Consider the following 19,010-nt stretch of genomic DNA (forward strand, 5'->3'; position numbering starts at 1 on the left):
TTGGAGAACTGAAGGTGGCCTGTGTGGCTGGAGGGCCGAGAGCAAAGGAAACTGACATGCAGTGAGGTTGGAGAGGTGCACAGGGACTAGATGACCACAGACTATGACAAGAATTTTTATCCTAGTCCTCACAGCAACAAGAAACCGTCCAAGGATCTTAACTGGGGAGATAACAGTAATCAAATTTTTATTTGAAAGGATCACTCTACCTATAATATAGATAATGGATTGAAGGATGCCTAGAGTAGGTCCAGGAGTATCAGCTTCAATGGTATTCTTATAGCCCAGGCTTGTGGCACTGGAGATGGAAAAAATGGATTTAAGAATTAAGAGGCTCACCTAACTCCCATTAGGATGACTACTATCAAATAATTAGAAAATTGTAAGTGTTGGAGAGGATACGAAGAAGTTGGAACCCTGTGCACTGTTGGTGGGAGAGTAAAATGGGGCAATCGCTATGGGGAACAGTACAGTTGTTCTTCAAAAAATTGAAAATAGAATTACTGTACGATTTAGCATTTTCTACATCTGGGTGTACACCTCAAAGAGTTGAAAGCTGGGGCTCAAAGAGAGATTTGTGCACCCATGGTCATAGCATCATTATTCTCAATAGCCAAAAGGGAGAAGCAACCCAGGCATCCAGCAACAGATAAATGGATAAACAAAATGTAGTATATACACACAATGGAATATTACTGGGCCTTAAAAAGTTAGGGAATTATGACACATGCCACTATACAGTTGAACCATGAGGACGTTATGCTAAGTGAAATAAACCAGTCACCAAAGGACAAATATTGTATGATTCTGCTTATATGAGGTACCTAGAGTAGTCAAATTCATAGGGATGGTAGAAGAATGGCTGCCAGTGCTAGGGGAGGGGAGGAATGGGGAGTTATTGTTTAATGGGAACAGAGTTTTCGTTTGGCAAGATAAAAGTGTTCTGGGGATTGGTTGCATAACAAGGTGGATATTCTTACTAGTGAACTTAAAAAAAAGAAGTTGGCAAGTTCTGTGTTATATATGCTCAACCACAATTTAAAAATTTCATTAAAAAAAGAATTAAGAGATATAATGGAAATAATCTGATCATGGGTTGGATATAAGTGATTAAGAGGAACATTGAGGATACGCTTAGGTTTCTGACTTGCAAAATGGCTAAAAAGTGGTGTTACTCACTGATTTAGCAGACAAGATTACTTATGTGTAATAAGTGCTGTCTTACACATTTTTTTAATTAAAAACAATTTTTTTTAACATTTATTTATTTTTGAGAGACAGAGGCAGAGCATGAGCAGGGGAGGGGGAGAGAGAGAGAGAGATACAAAATCCAAAGCAGGCTCCAGGCTCCAAGCTGTCAGCATAGAGCCTGACTCAGGGCTTGAACTCACAAACGTGAGATCATGACCTGAGCCAAAGTCGGACACTCAACCGGCTGAGCCACCTAGTTGCCCCTTACACATTTTTGCTTTGAGATAGAGTTGAGACGTTCACATGGTAACATGGAGTAGGCATCTGGATCTATGTTGGATCTATGCTGCTTAGAGGAACAGCATAGGGTTGAGTCACCAAAGTACACATGAATGAGAATGTGGGCAGGAGGTTAAAGGAATGGAAGCCAATCCTCATCAATTAATATGGAGGTTATTTAAAGGTTGGGTAGGAACAAACTGGGGGTTGACGGAGGGAGGAAGAGGGGTGGGACATGGGCTAGATGGGTTATGGATACTAAGGAGGCACTGGATTGTGATGAGCATCGGATGTTGTATGTAAATGATGAATCACTGAATTCTACTCCTGAAACCAATACTGCACTGTATGTTAACTAAAATAAATAAAGAAAACAACAACAACAGAAATAATGGTTGCGGGGTGGGGGGGAGATGAAAGATGAGCTACATTAAGAGAGAAAAGGATTTGGGGCGCCTGGGTGGCGCAGTCGGTTAAGCGTCCGACTTCAGCCAGGTCACGATCTCGCGGTCCGTGAGTTCGAGCCCCGCGTCGGGCTCTGTGCTGACAGCTCAGAGCCTGGAGCCTGCTTCTGATTCTGTGTCTCCCTCTCTCTGACCCTCCCCCGTTCATGCTCTGTCTCTCTCTGTCCCAAAAATAAATAAACGTTGAAAAAAAAAAATTAAAAAAAAAAAAAAAAAGAGAAAAGGATTCCAGAGATATTTGTGAGGTAGAATTACACAAATATATGGACTGATTGGTGAGGGGGGTATCTATTAGAGGGTCATGGTTAACCCCTTCAGGTTCTTAATTTTGGGAATTGGGTAGATGGTGATGTCATTAATGAAACCCAGAATATTTAGGAGATATAAAGGAAGTATAAAGACATCCTAAGTTTTCAACCTATCGAACATGAGGCATTTATGGACAAAATCAAAGTTGAGCATGTAATAGGCAGCCCGACAATGAGTCTGGATCTCTGTCACAAGCTCTGTCCTAGGGAGCTAGATCTGGAAATCAACAGCATAGAGGTGATAGTGGAAGCTGTAAGAACGAGCAGAAAAGACCAAGGAATACGCACAATAGAAAATAAGAAGGCTGAATACAGATCAGTCAGAGAAAGATGAAACCCAAAAGGAACATCAAAGTAGAGGAGAAGGGGGAAAATACTGTTACAGAATCCAAGTTTAAGAAGGCAGGAAGTATGAACTATGACACTTTGTACAGCAAGGCTACTGAGATTAGGGCTGAGAAATACCACTGGACTGGTCAGTAAAGAAGTCCTTGGTTGACCTGAACAATAGTTTCTGGAAAGTGGTTGAAAGACAGGAAGAATTTTGAGTGGAGTGAATTGGCAGTAAAGAAATGGATTATACTTTCTAAAGGTTGGCCAGAAGAAGAGGGGAGAGTGAAGGAATTGGCTAAAGGAAGACGGTGAACTGAAGGAAGGTTCTTATTAACTGGAAAGTGGTGAGAAAATCTATAGACTGGAAGGAAGAAAGTACTGAAAACAAAGGTTAAAAAATACAGGAGGAAAAGGCATGGGGGACCCCCAAAGAATATGAAAAAAGACAAAATTGATGCACAGAAAAAAAAAATGTCTAGTTCTCAAGCATGTGAGGGAATGAGGTCAGAATAAGCATGGCTATGGACATATTTGGTGACAGTGAGGAGGAGGGAGGGGGAGGTTGAGGAGGTTCATGCCTGATTGCCTCTATTTTACTGTAAAATGAGAGACAGCTTCATTTCCTGAGAGCAGCAAATAGGGAATGGAGTCAGGGACTCTAAGATAGTGATGAAATCTTGAAATATGAAGGCAAAGAGGAAGTTCACTAGCTTAGGCTAAAGAATTGCTGGGTGGTACAAACAGAGTTTGGGAACCATAAGTACAGTTGATATGATAGTGTAATCTCTTTTGAAAGTGATCCCTGGTCTGGGTAGAAGAACATGGAAGGCAGATGGTGCATGAATTAAGGAAGTTGAAGGGCAAGTGCAAAGAAAAAGGTTAAGTGGTGAATGTACTAGTAAATGAGGGGTTGAAGTAATAATTTGTTGAATCAACCCTGGAAGAAGGAAATGAAGCCAAGAGGGTTGAAAATGAGAAGTCAAGCCACATGAGATCTGAATGAAATCTGAAAGCAAAGATATTCAGAGTTAGAGATTTGAGAGTACCAGGCAAAGAAAAAGATCATGGCTAGGAGAAGGCATTGAGTAAAGCATGGTTAAAAGTCATTGAAAGTTAAAAAAAAAAATAATAAGGCATGGGCTTATTTTTATCATGATTTACCATGACAAATAAAATGAGGTGAAATCTTTGTGGATAGTGACCAGCCAGGGCTGGGGTAGCAGAAGATATGCTTAATGATGATTGATTATGAGAAATTTTCCCCTTAGTAAAGAGCATTTGCTCGCTCATTTATTTTTGTGCATGCTTATTTACATAAAGGGAATGGGCTGTCTGGGTTTTTTCCATTTCCAAAGTCAAATAAATCCCTAGGAACTGGAGAAAAAGCAACACAGATGTGATTGCTGCTTTAAATAATGAATTTTCCCTCAATGCCACCAAATTGCAAATGAGTCACAATACACTCATGATTATTTCCTTAATGAAAATGTGACCTTAAGACATTCCCAGCAACATAGTAAACTTCTGTTTGTTGGTACAACAGGCTTTTCATTAACTTTTTCACACATGCCACACACAGGATCCATTTTCTGTTTATCAAAGCTTTATATTTGAATCTCTCCTAAGTTTTATATATGGACTTGGAGAGTTTTCCTTTTCAGCGTCTAAGAGAGTGGAAGGCTTTCCCTTCCAGTTCTCCAAGGACCAAAGCCACTAAAAGCAAGATGGATGACTGGAACAATTTGCAACCTCCCTGTAAAGTTCTCTTAGTGAAATACTATTACCTAACTAGCTCAGATTTAGTCTTTATGTTTTGTATTATCCCTGTTTGCTTACATTGAGAACAAAGTTGATAGAGGTGGAAAAAAGAGGTAAGAGGACTTAAAAAGTTTATGTAGCTTAGGCAAAGCCCATGAGGCTGAGCTGCGTGGTTTCTATGACTCAGTTTTTTCACTTTTAGGTGATTTGTTAAGCATATCAGGTGTCGGGCTGTGCCTTGTAAATTATCCATCAAGAGTGTTCCAAATTATTTATAGTGCAGTTTTATTCTTCGTAGCTGTGTCTTAAATGGCTGCATAGAAAAAGCCACAGCAAATTTACGTGAGCATGACTTCTGTCACCCGGTGAGGCACTGAGATGGCCAGGGCACTGTGAAACATGCATTTCTCAGGCTTCACTTTCAAGGGCCAGAAAATAGCCTGCTATTGTTTTCTTCTGTCTGGTTTCATGTTATACACTCTCAGTGATGCTTCTGTCAGAAAGTTAATTGTTCTGGTCTGGATCAAAGGGTTTGGTCAAACAGTATGGGTAGAAGAGACACTGAAGAGCCATTGAAACGTTGTTTGACAGAGCCAGAAGTAGGTAATGGGCAGGAATCAAGGTCGCTCAGCTGACTCAGGGCTACCAAGTGGGCAGCTTAGCTCAGCACAGTCAGAGGGAAACTGTCCTTCTCCATGTCTCCCTAGGTATCAGTGGATCACGAATCTTTTCAAATGCATTCGTATTCCTTACGGACATACCAGTATTTCCCGAAACTGGCTACTACTCTTACCCGACCCCAGGCCACTGTTCAATGTCAAAGCATTTGGATCTGCTTTTAACCAACAACACAGATTGTCTAAACCTTGAGTTCCTGACCTTTTTCCAGTGCAGTCCCTATCAAAATTTTTGCTGTGAGAAATCACAATTACAAAGGAGATTTGCAGATGTTAAAGTCCACCCACTGCTCTAGATATAAAAAGTTTTCCCTTGGTTGAAGAAGGTCATCAGAGAACTGTCTACCTCAATCCTTATTATTAGGGTCTTGTCAAAGTGTTTTAACTGAATTGCACTTTGGGATTGGAACTGCTCGTGGCTCCCAGTGCAGGTTGACATCAGCAACAGCTATTGACTATTGCCTTTACCATGGGATGTGTTTGAGGGCATTGCTCATCACATCCCACAAGGTCCCCTTTATGAGATCCCACAGGGGACATTGCTTTTAGGTCTCAGTACCAGAAAAAAGCCATGTTACTCCCGGGTAGTTGGTTTGTTTTCCTCTTAAAGGTGCAATTCATCTTGTAACATTATGTGTTTCCTCTTTGTCCTAACCGTTAGAAAGTTAGAGCTGAACTGGGGACATAGTTCTAAAAAGCACAATGCTAATTTTATCCTTAGCTTTATTATATTCCCATCCAGTGTACCTTTTTTTATACTGACTCCTTCAAGCAGTTTATATCCTTTTGTGATTGAGGTGTTAAGAACGAAGTGAAATTCTCTCTAATGTGAAGAAATAATGGTACACGGTCTCAAGTGTTTGCAAGTAAAATAGAAAAAAGTAAAAAACAGCTGCTGATGTTCAAAGAAAACGAAAGAACCCACAAGTGGAATTGGCTCAGTTCAAAGTGTTTGTCTCTTGGAAAGAATGTGTGCTGTGCAGCTTTGTGTTATTTATTTATTTATTTATTTATTTATTTATTTATTGTCATTTAAGTCAAGAAAAAATGGCTAGATTCTGTGCTCCTTGGAGTGTGTTCTATAGGGCATTAGTTCTTAAAGGATTCTACGTTCAAATATGCTTGGGACCCTCAAGGAATATACTTATTTAGCTTTTTAAAAGCCTAAACTGCAGAATTTCTTTTATTTATTTATTTATTTATTTATTTATTTATTTTTTATTTTTAAAAAAAAATTTTTTTTTCAACATTTATTTATTTTGGGGACAGAGAGAGACAAAGCATGAACGGGGGAGGGGCAGAGAGAGAGGGAGACACAGAATCGGAAACAGGCTCCAGGCTCTGAGCCATCAGCCCATAGCCCGATGCGGGGCTCAAACTCACGGACCGCGAGATCGTGACCTGGCTGAAGTCGGACGCTTAACTGACTGCGCCACCCAGGCGCCCCTAAACTGCAGAATTTCTAGAAGTTCTTAGCATACATTCATTATGGATCTTCAGGAGGCAGCTTATGTGATGCAGAGTTCTAAATTTACTTCACCCCTTATTTTTCTTGGAGGTTCTTCAAGAGCTTATCTTCTCTGAGAAATGCTACAGTGGAATAATATCATTATCATCATCATCATCATCATCATCATTATTATTAGGAAGGACTTTGTTTTCTCTTAAAAAGTATAGGGCAGAGTCTTAGCTATCCATTGCTAGTACTCTTTCAAAAAATTTTTTTAATGTTTATTTATTTTTGAATGAGAGAGAGAGAGAGGGACACAGAGTGTGAGCAGGGGAGGGGCAGAGAAGGAGGAAGACACAGAATCCAAAGCAGGCTCCAGGGTCTGAGGTGTCAGCACAGAGCCCGACACAGGGCTTGAACCCAGGACCATGAGATCATGACCTGAGCCAAAGTCAGACACTTAACCAACTGAGCCATCCAGGCACCCCTCCTTGCTTGTATTCTTAATTTCTTATTTAAAATTTAAAGTGACAGTGCACTAAGAACATAAGCAATGCAGACATTTATAAACCATGTATGGTATTTTGTGGGGCATATTTAGCAGGGTCTTTCATATTTAGGTTATTCCTTCTTAATGTTTAAGATTCTTAACTATAGAATAATATGATGTTGAGGTGGAGTCCTTAGCAACATTCTGATTTAATGCCATAGTTACACTTCAGGAAGGCACAGTAGTGAAGTGGTTGGAATTTGGAATGAGACATAGTTTCAGTTTATGTCTCTATTACTTAGTAGATATGTGACTTTCTAGATCTGTGACCCTGGAAAAGTTACTTAAATTCTATCAGCCTTAGTGTCTTTGTCTGTAATGTGGGGGTTACAGTGGATCCGTCTCATAGATTTGCTGTGGGGATTAAATTAATTTGTGTGTTTGTGCCTGTGTATAGCATCTAGCACAGTGGTTTTCATGTAATAACTACCTAATAAACAATAACTATTATAAGTTTTCTTTAGTTAGCAAATATTTATTGAGCAACTGCCAGGTAATGGGTACTGTGTTGTATATATGGTTGTAAATACAAATGAGGCACAGTCCCTGCCTTTGAAGAACATAGTTGAGTAGACAAATAACAGTTACATAAAGGTGTAGAGTGAAGAGGTTATGAATTAATGATAAATATAAACATAGAGTGGAGTCATAGAAGAGAGAACTGTCAGTTCTTTTGGGACAAGGTGGAAAGGTGGCTTACATGAGGATCCCTAGTAAATGCTACACTGGAAATTAAAAGGTGATTAGGTGTTTTCCAGGGAGAGGACAGCAAGGCCAGGGCTGCTGGTGAGAGGGCTTCCAAACTGACTTATGAGAATGAACAGAGGAAGAGTAAATTCGGGAAACTACAGGGAGCTCAGAATAGCTGTGAATGACACCTGTAGGCAGAGGTGTGAAACAGCGTGGCCAAGGTTGGCAGTGGCTAGATCATGAGGATCTTGGATCCCAAACGGAAGTGTTTGCAAATTATACTGTAAGATTGAGGCATTGAGGCATTTCAGCAGGGGAGTCACCGTATCAGGATTGTTTTAGGTCAGTACTAGTCCATTTGCAGTCAGTGTACTTGCTGCATTAATATCACCTGGGAGCTTTACTAGAAATGTCAATTCTCAGGCCCCACACAGAGCTACTGAATCAGTCTCAGCAATTTATGTTCTGGCAAGCTCCGTAGATGATTTTTTTTTTTTGTAACATTAAAGTTGGAGAAGCACTGTTTTAGATGGATCACTCTCTGTACTTTATAGAGGATAGACTGGACAGTCTCCAGTTAGAAGCAGAGAGATTAATGAGTGAAGAGCCATTGTCTTCAATGGAATGATGGCAAGGTCTGAACTTAATCAGGTGTGGAGAAAAAAGAGGAAGAAACCAATAGTAGAAATATTAATAAAGTTTATTTTATGGAACCTTAGTCATTGCCTGGGTATTAGGAAAAGGGATGATTCAGGGATAACTCCAGGTTTCTTGTTTTATTTAGGATGTGATATTATGCATGGAAATAGAGAATATAGGAAGAGTATAAGGGGTTTTTGTTTGTTTTGTTTTGTTTTTGGCAGTGAGAGGGCTGAATTATAATGAGTTTTGTTTCTAGTATATTAGAAATGCCTGTAAGACATCCAGACAAAAGTGTACTATTGGCTTTTAGACACAAGGGCCCAGTGCTGAGGAATGATGTCTTGACCAGTGTCAAGACTTTTGTGTTAATGGATTTGGGGCTCCCGAATATCAAAGGATGGCTGAAGAAGCAGGAATGAATGAAATTGGAAAGTATAGAAATTGGGTAACAGTAGATGTATTAGTGGGCTTTTCTTGTAAGGCTGTTTATCTCTCTGATCTCATCTCACACCACTTGCTGTTAGCAAGGTGCATACCAGTCAAACTAAAGCACTTGATGTTCACTGAACACACGTGCTATCTTAACCTCTAGGCTTTTGTGCATACTGTTCCCTCTGTCACGAACATTCCTTGCCTCATTCCTTGTTTAGCTCTCTGCATCTAGCAAATGCCTATTGATCCTTCAAGACCCACCTCCAGAATGATCCTCTATCCAGGAAAAGTACCCCTTCTAGATGTTTGCTTAGGGCTACTACATAAGTAAAATGGATTCTTTGCTTGTTTCTTTTGTGCTTAGGTCCTGATGTTAACGTCTATGTCTGTTAAACATTTCCCCTGTCCCTGGCAGGATGCCTGACACATAGCAGGTGCTCAATAGCTAAGTGTTGGATGAATAGTGAAAGAATGATCAGAGAGAGAAGAGTTTTCAGAGGGCCAAGAAAGCAAAGTGTTAGAGGTAGGAGTGTAAGGAGGGAGTGATGGCATAGAAACCAGTGATGGAAGTTTCTAGAATGGAGGGGTCAGTAGTCTTAAAAACTTCCAAGCAATCTTGTAACATTAAGACTGAAATGGCCATGGGATTTAACAATCAGGTCAGTGGTGCCCTTTTCCAGAATAGTCTGATGGAGTGAGCTCTCATAAGAAATCAGACTGCAGGGGTGCCTGGGTGGCTTAGGCAGTTAAACATCAGACTCTTGGTTTTGGCTCAGGTCATGATCTCACAGTTTGTGAGTTCGAGCCCTACATCTGGCTCTGCACTGACAGCACAGAGCCTGCTTGCAATTCTCTCTATCCTTCTCTTTCTGCCCCTCCCCCACTTTCAAAATAAATGCTCTCTCTCTCTCTTTCAAAATAAATAAATAGGGGCGCCTGGGTGGCTCAGTTGGTTGAGCGTCCAACTTCGGCTCAGGTTATGATCTCGCAGTCCGTGAGTTCGAGCCCCGCATTGGGCTCTGTGCTGACAGCTCAGAGCCTGGAGCCTGTTTTGGATTCTGTGTCTCCCTCTCTCTCTGACCCTCCCTTCTTCATGCTCTGTCTCTCTCTGTCTCAAAAATAGATAAACGTTAAAAAAAATTCAAAATAAATAAATACACTAAAAAAAAAAAAGAAAAAAAAAGAAATAGGTTTGTAGTATGTGAGGAACAGCTGGTAAGTAAAAGAGAGGAACCCAAGACTATAAGTAACTGGCCCAGGATAGAAAGGATGGAAGGAGAAGACATGTGGCCAAAAGAAGATTCTTTGAAATGACAGATGATTTAACATATATGTGCTGTTGAATAAAGGTCTGGTGTAATTAGGAATCTAAAGTAAAGGAGGAAGAGAAAGAATGATAAGGGAACCAGATTCCAGTTTGAGGAAGGGATCAAGCTTCACAAAGAAGGATTAATCTTAAGCTGGAAGAGGGCCTGGAAGGGAGTGGAGACGGGTGTGGACACAGACAAGTTATAGGGGTGGGGAAGGGAGTTTGGAGAGTTGAGGATTGATAGCTTAATTTTCTCAGTGGAATAGGGGACAAACTAGAAGTTCCTGTTTATGAACTGTGTGTGTGTGTGTGTGTGTGTGTGTGTGTGTGTGTGTGTGTGTGTTTAGGGTTGGTTTGGACAGGCTGGGGTGTGCCCATAAAGGTTCTAAGTAGCCCTGTAAGACCTGACAGAGGGCCCTGACCAGAAACACGTTATTTTTTTTTTTTTTCTCAGAAAAGGAAGACCTGTCATTTTAAGGGTAATACTCTTTATGAATTGTAAGAGTTTATTGATTTTGATGAGAACTTTCCATTGAGTATGTAGGGAGTGCCATAAGGTCATTATTGATTTATGATATGATGCTCAAGAGACTATCACTGAGGAAAAAATAGGTATCCTTCCATAATTCAAGAAATGTTATTTGTCTCACTGTCAAGATATTTATATGCTATGTAAATGATCTGAACATTTAATAACAATGTGATCGATGTAAGCTTCCCACATTACAAGAGGAAGAGGGAAGAATCCAACCATGTTATTACTTTGGTTGAGTTTGTCATATCCTGTAGTTAAATGTATTAGCAACCCATGCAGTGCTGCTTTGAATAAACTATTAATCAGTATAAAAGTATAAATATATGCACCTTGAAATCATGATTTTTTTGGTCCCAAGTGGCATCATAATATTAATCACTAACATCTTCCATAATGCCATAAATTATGCTATAAGCTTTCCTAAGGTAATCCCACTTAAATGTCATAATAACAAAAGGAAACATTTAAGGCAGGACATATTTAAGGCATATTTTATAGATGAGGAAATGGAGGCTTAAAAATAGGTAGCTTTCTTCTCTTTTGGCTTGCTATTCAAAGGAGGAGATGTAAAGTTCAGAAGGCCTGATATTTAGTAAGCTTAGAGTTCTGCATCTGAACTACAGTTTCACAGCTTTCCCAGTTTTCCAATTTTACAACATTGAATAACCTAGTTATAGAAGTTTAAATGTCCAGGCTAGCCTAGACTAGCCCCTGTGCTCATGTTGGACAAATACATGGCATAGTGCCTTCCCATTCCCCCTCTGTGTATGCTGCAGACATTGATGATCAGTCGTAGCGCACGTTTCTTGGAGCCCAGAGTTGGCCTCAAAGATCTTCATGAGATACTGCTCCAAGCAACCACTACTAATTGATTTAACATCTCAGGCTAAAATACCCAATTATTTTGTGAGTCACAGCTGGTAGACTGGAATACAGGTTTGGAACCTCTGAGAAGCAGCAAGGATGGGATAAGACCAACAAGAGCTTTATTGGTGGAAACACCTGTGAAGATAAAGAGGAAGGGAGAAGTTGTAGGCAGGGAGAGCCTTCAGTCCACACTACAGGCTTGACATCTGCGAAAGGATGGAGGGAACAAAGGAATGGATAAGTAGGGTCTCATATTGTAGCATAGTTCGGAGAAAGTCTCAGCCAGGATGATGAGTTTCTTGAGCCAAGGTGTCTCTTAGAAGACTCCTCCATTGGCAGGAATGGGCTGCCTCTCATACTTGCCCCTCTTACCATACTCGGTCACTAGCTATGAGGCTGGGGAAAGCATGGCCTCGAAGATAGAAGCCACAGATCAACTATGCTCTCTAAGACAGGGTCCCTTGATAGAGATCTGAGTGCATACCTCCATGGCAGCCATAGCAAGGATCCCTACAAATGTCTTAGCTGATTCTTTATAGATCTGTTAGCAACTGTGATTTTGCTGCCAAAGCTGACAATTCACAAAGCCACTGAAGATTTCTGAGCAGGTAGAAGATGAGAACTCTAATTCTCTTTCTTGAAGCTGTGGCTCACATCTCTTGAGTTTTCAGGAGTTGTATGTGGGAGAAGTTCCTGTGTGTTTTTGAAGTCCTCGGCTCTTCCCCTCTGCGTTAGAGTCTGAGGAAGAAGGTTAAGTGCCAGCCACTTTTTTCTTCTTTTTCATTTGGCAACTAATCGTTGGTCTTATCACTTCATTCAGTTGGAAATTATGTTTCACTTCCACTTAGCAAAAGCCATCCTCTTTGTTACAAGGATTGTAAGATACTAACTCAATTTTTAAAGTAAAACATTGTTATGTACAGGGAATGTGTTTAAGATCTCCAAATGTTCCCTAAAATTACGAATATAGAAATGTTTACACTGCTCATTGGCTTTCTCCCAAGTTATATTTTCACTGAAAGACATATGCATTTATTTTTCTTATGTGACAGGCATTTTTTTTTTCTGAACAAGGAATCAAAGATTCTGCCACATCAAGAGTCACTAAGAATAAGTAGCAACTCAGCACAGCCGCTTGGCTGGCAAATAGGTTTATTCACTAGCTAAGTGAATTGGTCCTGTGTAGTGCTCTCAGAGCATGTGGGACTCGATGTACTCCTGTAAAATGACACCTTACCACACTTTTAACAATGACAACAACCGCAGCTATTACCTACCATTTATTTATTGTTCATTGCCAAGGCACTGCATCTGAAATATATTGATGCTAGCTATTTACAACAACCCTGTGAGAAAGATGGTACTATCTATCCCCTTTTACAGAAAAGTAGAAGAAGAAGAAAAAGGATCAGAGAGAGATTAATGAGGTTACAGTTAGTGAGGGGTAGAACTAATATTTAAAGCAACCCACTCCTTGGCTCCAAATTCCAAATTCCTCTTTTTTAGAATATTTATTTATTATTTTTGAGAGAAAGAGAGAGCACGTGTGTGGGGGAAGGACTTAGAGAGACAGAGACAGAAGATCTGAAGCAGGACCAGCACTGACAGCAGAGAGCCTGATGTGGGGCTCAAACTCACAAACCGTGAGATCATGACCTGAACTAAAGTTGGATGCTTAATGGACTGAGCCACCGAGGTGCCCTCCAAGCTCTTAACTATTATTTAGGTTATTCATAATGAGCCAGAAATTGTAGGTCAGATCACTTCAGACTAGCCATCTGCTACATACAATATTATATCCCCCTCTCCCCAGTTTGATCAGATTTGCCTTTAGGGCTGGATGCAAATATCATATAGAACACAAAGTTAGTAAGGCAGCCTCTATCTAAATACTGTAATTGTGCCTCACAACTTAAGGTTAGCCCAAGAAAAAGGAGCTTTGTAAAGGACTGTTCTAAGGCACATTAAAAATAGAGAACAGTTTCTTGTTTATCTCTTCTCATAGTCATCTTGGGGCTGAGGATTGTGTTATATAAGCTGTAAGTGAGCAGAGGCCATGTCTAGCTCATCCCCAGCTCCTAGCACCATGCCTGGAATATAAAGGAAGCTCCATTCAGATAATGCTCCGAGAATTGCTGGCACACTGCTGAGAAAATGTGATTGTTCATTTAATAGAAGATCATAGGCAGGAAAAGAATATTGTAAGTTCATTTAAATGAAGATGGAAAAATATCTAGAATGACTGTATCCTAAGTCACATCAGTAGTCTACTCTTCTTTGAGGTCAAGGGTGGTGCTTTGTGGATCTTATTTTCCTAAAGGACACAAAAAGGGGCAATTGGCTTAGCCATTGAGAAGGGAAAATGAAAAGGAACATCTGACTGCTATTTTTTTTAATGCCTTATTACAAGTCCTGGAAAAATGTGTATAGCAGATCAAAACAGCCAGGTGTTTGGATAACAGCCCTCTGGGGCCAGCTGGCAGAGGGCAACTGGTCATCAGAGTAAATGGAAAAAACATCCTCTAAAAAATGAAGAGTTAGCCCAAGAGAGGGCACAGAAAAGCACCCAGTGTGGGGGAGGCTATAAACAGATCATAAATTATGTGGATGAAAGAGCATTGAAGGAGCACATTTTAGAAGGTGCTGGGGTCTAATAAAAGGTCTCTAATCAGCAGAGGCAACCGTCCAGCTAGGGATGTCAATTGAACGAACCTTCAGATGTTGGTGGATCGGAAGACACGCAAAGCATTCAAGAGGGAGAGCAACTCACTTCAGTGCATGCTCTGATGACAACCACCAACCCCAGTGGTCTAAATTACAAGGCAGGTCTCTCCACCTTGAGCGCAGGGGATGAAAACTACTAAATTTCAACAAATACAATGTAACTAATGGCCTTATGAGGAAGTAATTCAACAAATATGTCTTGGATTTTGAACTTGTCGTTTAGTAAAATTATGGACTATATTTAAAAGGAAGAAATTCAAATTATTGCTGTGGTCTCCCTATTCTCCACCCCCTTCAGTCTTCTCTGACCCCACTTATGTCTATGTTATCATAAAAAACAACTAACATTGCTTGGCACTTGCTACTTATAAACACTGTTATAAGTATTTTCCATAAATTAACTTGTTCATTTTCACAGTAGTTCTCTAAGGTGACACTGTTATTATCCCTATTTCATAGATGAGGAAACTGAGTCATAGAGAGGTAATTGATAAAGGAAAAAAGGATACCTAAACCCAATAGGGTAAGAGAACATAGTCCCACCATTGTTAAAATAAGCTTCTGGTTATGGTAACCGAGAGCCGGAGATGAAAGGTAAGAAGGGCAGACAGGAATGGGAGAAGATTTTTGCAAATGGCATAATGGATAAAGGGTTAGTATCCAAAATCTATAAAGAACTTACCAAACTCAACACGCAAAAACCAAATAATCCAGTGAAGAAATGGGCAGAAAACATGGATAGTTACTTTTCCAAAGAAGACATCCAGATGGCTAACAGACATGTGAAAAGATGCTCCACATCACTCATCATCAGGGAAATACAAATCAAGATCACAATGAGATACAACCTCACCTGTCAGAATGACTAAAATTAATTCAGGAAAAAAACAGATGTTGGTGAGGATGCGGAGAAAAGGGAACACTTTTGGTGGGAATGCAAACTGGTCCAGGCACTCTGGAAAACAGTATGGAGGTTCCTCAAAAAATTAAAAATAGAACTACCCTACAACCCAGCAGTTGCACTGCATGGTATTTTTCCAAGTGATACAAAAATTCTGATGCCAAAGGGCAAATGCACCCCAATTTTTATAGCAGGGCTATCGACTAATGAATGGATAAAGAAGAGGTGGTGTGTGTATATGTGTGTGTACACATACACACACACACACGCACACACACACAATGGAGTATTACCCAGCTATCAAAAAGAATGAAATCTGGCCATTTGTGACAACATGGATGGAACTAGAGTGCATTATCCTAAGTGAAATAAGTCAGTCAGAGGAAGATACATATCATATGATATCAGCGCTATGTGGAATTTAAGAAACAAAACAGATGAATATAGGGGAAGGGAAGGAAAAATAAGGTAAAAACAGGGAGGCAAACCGTAAGAGACTCTTAAATACAGAGAACAAAGAGGGTTGCTGGAGGGGAGGTGGGCCAAGGGGATGGGCTAAATGGGTGATGAGCATTAAGGAGAGCACATGTTGGGATGAGCATTGGGCATTACATGTAACTGATGAATCACTGGGTTCTACTGAAATCAATACTATATGTTAACTAACTTCAATTTAAATAAATTAAAAATTATAACATTTGAAAATTTATAAAATTATAAATATAAAGTAAGTATATATAGGGGCGCCTGGGTGGCTCAGTCGGTTAAGCGTCTGACTTCAGTTCAGGTCATGATCTCACACTCCGTGAGTTCAAGCCCCGCGTCGGGCTCTGTGCTGACAGCTCAGAGCCTGGACCCTGCTTCCGATTCTGGGTCTCCCTGTCTCTCTGCCCTTCCCCTGCTCATGCTCTGTCTCTCTCTGTCTCAAAAATAAATAAAAACATTTAAAAAAAAAATTAAGTATATATATATATATATATATACACATATATATACATATACATATACATACATATATACATATATATACACATATATATACATATACATATATATACATATATATACATATACATATATACATATACATATATATACATATATACATATATATACATATACATATATACATATATATACATATACATATATATACATATATACATACATATATATACACATATATATGTATACATATACATATATACATGTATGTATATGTATATGCATATGTATATGTATATGTATATATATATATGAAAGGGTCAGACAGGAGAAATTGGCAAGAAACTAGAGAAACAATCTTTTAAAAATTTTTTTTAAAACAACGTTTGTGTGTTTTGAGAGAGAGTGAGCATACACCAGTGGGGAAGGGGCAGAGAGAGAGAGGGAGAGAGAATCTCAAGCAGGCTCTGCACTGTCAGCACAGAGCCCAATGTGGGGCTTGAACTCATGACCCGTGAGATGAAGACCTGAGCTGAGATGAAGAGTTAGATGCTTAACAGGCTAAGCCACCCAGGCGCCCTGAGAAATCACCTTTTTAAGGGGCAAGAAGACCAGTCTTAAAAGAAGAAAGATAAGAACTAGGCCCAAAGTCTATAAAATGAGACCAATATTTACTTACTAAAGGGACTTGAAAGCTGAAGGAAAATCTCTAAATTTTAGAAATAAAACCCATCTGGTCATGCTCAAGTCAGCCCAGTAATTACAAACCTTGGAAAGACATTGGGGAGAAGGGAGGGCAAGAGAGGGCAAGAGAGCACAGGCGGGGGTGTGCAGAAGGCAGAAGAGCTGTGCTGTTGCCTGTATAGTGCTGGCCATCTGTCACTGTCCTTAAACCCTAAGGGCTTTGGCTTCCACACCCTCTCTCATCTTCTGTGGGGTCCTCGGAGAGAAATTAACCGGGCTCCCACTCCCCTGGCACAGCAGTCTGTTGTTACACATATGTTCAAATTGAGACCCTGTCTTCTATGAGAAGCTGTTTTTCATTTATGCATATGTAAGCCGAATCAGCTTAACCAACCACTAGAGGTCCAAGGCCATTCCTAGCAGGTGTCTTTCTCCACCCCCGCCCTCCCCTGTCCACCTCCCCAGCTTCTGCTGTTGCCTTCAAAGCAGGTGCCCTAGCCTGAGTCTTATAAATGGAAAGTGTTCACATATAAGGCCTCTCTCTGCCTCACGATTCTCCACCTCAGTCACAGCAAGAGTCGCTACTGCCAAGAACTGGGCCAGCAAAAATACAAAGATGTTTTTCAATGAGGCAAAAATATGCAAACAAACTGGTTTGAAGGGAGGTGCAAGGCAAATTGAGAGTCTGAGCTCTTGACCTAGGGCAGAGGGAGGAAGCTCAGAAATCAATGTGCTTGTGGCTCAGAAGTAGGCATGTAGGGACTCCATTGATTTCAGTACCCTATGTGAGTCTGAAAGGAAAAAAATAAAACATGAATACTCCAAACTTTATCAGATTGCACTCCTCAAAACAAAAGTTTGGATTAAAATTTCTCTCATTTCATCAGATGTCTGATATTGTTTATTTGAAGTCTTCATGTAATAAATATGGAAGAAGTTATCTCTTCTTCTAATTTCCTCTGCTTTGGTTGCAACTTCAGGTGTGCCTAGTTCCTGGGGACGCAGCCCCTCTTCTACTGTGGTGAGACAGTTGCCTCCTGGCCTATGTTTCTACATCTCAAGGGTTACTATCTCTTTTGTGAGGAGCTAATCTCCCAAACCGTCATGTTGAGGGTATGAGATGGGTGCAGACAGTAAACTTCCTGAGAAGAGAGAGGGTCAAAAATACCTCACCCAGTTGGAAACCATAGCCAACTGGGGCAGGCGGAAGTGTGTATGTGTGTGTGTGTGTGTGTGTGTGTGCGCGCCTGCCTGTGTGTGCGTGCCTGTGCGTATCTATGTTTGTGTGTGTTTATGCATGTGCACATCAATCTGCTGGCAACATCTATCTGTCAGTTTATCAGGCAAATCTTCAGGATTAACTGACTGGAGACCTCTTTTTAGAGTAGACTTGCTTCTTTGTTTTTTTTTTTTTTTTTTAATGTATTGACACAGGTGTATGTACAGGGTTTGGTCCGACAGTGGTTCTCTGCACTGGCTGTATATTGCCATTACCTGGGGAGCTTTCAAACTACCAGAATGTGTGGGAGAGTCTGCTTCAATTGGTCTGGGTGTGGTTTGTGCAGCAGGACTTTTAAAAGCTCTCCAGATGATTCTAATTTGCAGACAAGACAGCACCAAAAGTGTAGAGCTCCTTCCTAATGAGAACCTTAAAGAGGATTCCTTAGGCTAAGGGGCCAGATGAAAGGACATGTTATGATGATATCATTAGTTGTAAAGAGGAAAAGATACTGCAAGTAAATATTTAAATGCAGGTCTTTCTGTTTACAAAACAGCAGGACCAAAAGCTCTGAAGTAGTAGGGGAAGCCACAGAAAACACTGGATCTCTTCCAGTTGTATTCTTGCAAATGCATTTATGTCAAAGTATATTATGGCCCCCTTCTCTTAAATACTAGGAGAGGCTCAGGAAGCCTGGAGTCCAGAGGTACAGCTCTATTAGCAACATGTCCACTTATTCTCCCTGGAGTTCAAGCAACAGAATAATCTCTACAAACAAAACCACTGCTTTCAGCGCACATCAAGATAGACACCCAAGCCAAGCTGTCTAGATCTGTCACCCCCAATTTCCAGGTGAACAGACTGTGAAACCAGAAAATTATGCCACAGGGGGTTTGGAAAAGAGAATGGCAGTCAGGTTTGCATTGTCTTTCTGCATCGCAGACACTCAGGCAACTTTCCATGACATGATTAGATTTCAGTCAAGGAATTTCCTTCCTTATAATTTTATCAAACACTGTCAAGGATAACACACCTTTGCTGAGCACAGCTGT

The 19,010-nt window shown here is 40.3% G+C and overlaps 1 protein-coding gene across 2 annotated transcripts in view; it reads left to right on the plus strand.

Moving 5' to 3' along the window:
* RASGEF1B (RasGEF domain family member 1B) overlaps nucleotides 1–19,010 on the plus strand; it is a 559,703-nt gene that overhangs the window by 255,913 nt on the left and 284,780 nt on the right. The window lies entirely within an intron of this gene.

The sequence above is a fragment of the Leopardus geoffroyi genome, chromosome B1 (assembly GCF_018350155.1).
Source record: "Leopardus geoffroyi isolate Oge1 chromosome B1, O.geoffroyi_Oge1_pat1.0, whole genome shotgun sequence".
Taxonomy (NCBI): domain Eukaryota; kingdom Metazoa; phylum Chordata; class Mammalia; order Carnivora; family Felidae; genus Leopardus; species Leopardus geoffroyi.